We start from the raw sequence: 3,416 nt of genomic DNA on the forward strand, positions 1-3,416 counted from the left end.
CAGTATGGCTTGTTTGGGGAATTTATATAAATGGAATCACACAGTGTGAATATACATCAATTTGTATATCTATGCTACTGTTGATGGGCATTTGGTTTGTTTCCAATTCAGGACTATTATTAACATGCTGCTGTAAACATTCTTTTTTTTGAATTTTTGAATTTTATTTTATCTGTTTTTTTTTATACAGCAGGTTCTTATTAGTCATCAATTTTATACACATCAGTGTATACATGTCAATCCCAATCTCCCAATTCATCACACCACCACCACCGCCCCCCGCCACTTTCCCCCCTTGGTGTCCATACGTTTGTTCTCTATATCTGTGTCTCAATTTCTGCCCTGCAAACCGGTTCATCTGTACCATTTTGCTAGGTTCCACATGCTGCTGTAAACATTCTTATACATGATTACAGGTGTGTATGTATACATTTCTTTAGGGTGTATAGCTAGGAGTGGAATTGTTGGGTGATAGAGTATGTGAATTCTCAACTGGACTATAGAATGTTTTCCAGGTGGATTCCCAATGTACATTCCCACAAGCAGTTTAGGAGAGCTCTCTATGCTTCACATCTAAAATGATCATTCTTCATTCTGAGATAATGTACTTCTGTATGAAAAAGGCCTTTAAAAAAAAAGTGATAAAAATGATAATGGTAGAATTAACAGATTACTCTTTCTAAATGGCTTTACATGGTAAAATAAAGATCTAATAGTTCCATTTAAGCCCTATTTCCCGCCTGAAATCTTACTGGATCATGACATCCCAAATGCTAGAAACCATTGTCTCACATAACATGATATAGATTGTTCCTAATTATTATTTTCACATCAAAAACCACTTGATACGTATAGCAGCCAGCCTCCAAGATGGCCCCCAGTGAACCTTCTCTCTTGGTATTCATGCCTTTGTGCAGACATTCCACAATGAATATGGGCTGATTTTGTGACCGATGGAAGTGTCAGTGTATCAATTCATAAGCTAGGTCATAGAAGGCAATGCTGCTTCAGTGTTTGGTCTTTTGGATCAATCACTCTGGGGGAAGTCAGCCACCATGTGTGAGGATGCTCAAGCAGCCCTGTGGACAGGCCCACAGAGAAAAGACCAATTTACCAACGCCAACTTGCTAACCAAGTGAGTGAGCCACCTTGAGCAAACTTCTGCCTCAGTCAAGCCTTCAGATGATTTTAGTCCTCCAGCCTTTGAATTTTCCAGCTAGACCCCAGAAATCATAAAGTAGAGACAAGCTATCCCCCTGTGCCCTCTTTGAATCCCTGATCCACAGAAACCATGAGATAATACATGATTATTGTTGTTTTAAGCCACCAAATTTTAGGATGATTTGTTTGCAAGAGATAATTAACATAATATACATGATCACCTAGAAAATATACTTGGCCAAAATTTGAACTTCCATCTGATAATGCCTCTATATTTAAACACAGGTTTAGAAGAAGTAGAGGTGACAAAGCAACATGTTGAATAAATGTGCACAGGGATGCAAATAGCAAAAATCCAGAATACAGGAAATTCTACAGCATAAATGACCCAACTCCTTCAGCTAGTAAATTGGAAAAAAAAAAAATATGAGAAAGGGAACCCATAAATTAAAAGGGACTTACAAGGTATGATAGATTGTATTACTCCCAGTATTTGCTGTCCTCTCCTGTGGGAGACATATTCTTCCCTTCTCCCCTCTGACATTGGCTTTGGCCATGTGACACTCTTTGACCAATGAAATGTGAGCAGATATGATGGTTGCTACTTCTGAACAGAAGTTTTAAAAGTCATTGTGTTTCAACCATTCATCATTTCCATCTGCCAGGAAGTGGGTGTATCCCAAATAGGGACTGTTTCTTCAGCCCATGGCCAAGAGTGAAGAGGATGCAGAGCTGACTCACAGTGGAAATTCACGTGAGCAGGAAAGAAACCCAAGTTGTCATAAGCTACTGTGATTTTAGAGCTGTTTGCTACCACAGCATAACCTAGTATAATCTGATTCATGCAATAAATGTTTTAATCAAATACAAAAGATAGACCTGGTTAGGATTCCAATTTATGAGACCACTGTAGAAATTTGAATATGGACTAGATATTTAATGATAATTAAGAATTGCTATTTATTTTATAGGTATGTTGACGGTACTGCAGTTTTTTAAGTTTTAAGATTTAGACCTTTATTTATTTATTTATTTTTGGCTGTGTTGGGTCTTAGTTGTGGCACATGGGATCTTTCGTTGCGGCGTGCAGGTTCTTTGTTGTGGTGCACGGGCTTCTCTTTAGTTGTGGCGCACAGGCTTCTCTCTAGTTATAGCGCATGCGCTCCAGAGCGCCCGGGCTCAGTAGTTGCAGCATGTGGGCTTAGTTGCCCCGTGGCATGTGGGATCTTAGTTCCCTTACCAGGGATCGAACCCGCGTCCCCTGCATTGGAAGGTGGATTCTTAACCACTGGACCACCAGGGAAACCCCTGCAGTTATGTTTAAAACAACAAAAATAGTTCTTTTATTTTAGACACGTGGTCCAGGGGAAAGGGAAGGTAGGTTAGGATATAGCTTAGTCATGAGTTGATAATTGTTGAGCTGGGTGTTGAGAACATGCCAGTTTATCATACTATTCTTTCTACTTTTGTTAATGCTTAGAAATTTTCATAATAAAAAGTAAAAAAAAAACAGTCTATCAGCTTGAGTCCCAGAGTTGTCCCCTGACTCCCCAAGGTGTACAGAAAATATGGGAGCTGAGAAGATGGAGTTGATCAATTAAGTTTAGTGAGTAAGTAAATAAGGGAGGTGTTTGGAGAAGGTCTCAGGAACAAGACATCAAAACTGATTTTCAGTAAGGAAGATGTTTCTTCGGGAGCATTATATCAGGCTAGAGCAATATCAGGGTAAGATTTGGTGCACTGGAGAGGGGTGGGGGGCTCTGAAGGTATCAGCTTCCACCACAAGTGTGAAAGGGAATGGGTGTGTCTTAAGTAGAACTGTTATCTCTTCTCTGTTTATTAGCTAAAATCAAACGTAGCATCTGTCCTACCAATTAAAGCACCTGACATATTCTTTATCTGTGTATTAGGCATTAATGTTTGGAGTTAGGAGATGAATTGGTAGCTTAATTAATCGGCTCCACCCTCAGCTTGGAACTGCATTACTTCCAGGAACGGTGCCTTCCTTTTGAGTTAATGACAGATTGTTTTCTATTGTTCCCCTTGCCTCCTACGAAGTGTTCTAATTCACTTTTTTTTTTTTCTAATTCACTCTTAAAGAGGCTCCAGACTACATTTCCACCATTTGTACTGCAAGGATAGGATTTCCTGTAAGTGGAGTAGACAAAGTAGCTGAGCTTGAGCCATCTTGCCAGTTTCACATCCAAGAGAATGTTAGACAAGAGGACCACTTGGGCTGAGGGAGAGAAGAGGCT

At 39.7% G+C, this 3,416-nt stretch overlaps 1 non-coding gene across 1 annotated transcript; it reads left to right on the plus strand.

Moving 5' to 3' along the window:
* Positions 1 to 2,984: 2,984 nt before the first annotated feature.
* Positions 2,985 to 3,169, plus strand: LOC114897346. The gene has a single exon (XR_003794072.1). It is a non-coding gene; the product is annotated as a U2 spliceosomal RNA (small nuclear RNA).
* Positions 3,170 to 3,416: the final 247 nt, after the last annotated feature.

The sequence above is a fragment of the Monodon monoceros genome, unplaced genomic scaffold (genome assembly GCF_005190385.1).
Source record: "Monodon monoceros isolate NGI ecotype Baffin Bay Population unplaced genomic scaffold, NGI_Narwhal_1 Super_Scaffold_16, whole genome shotgun sequence".
Taxonomy (NCBI): domain Eukaryota; kingdom Metazoa; phylum Chordata; class Mammalia; order Artiodactyla; family Monodontidae; genus Monodon; species Monodon monoceros.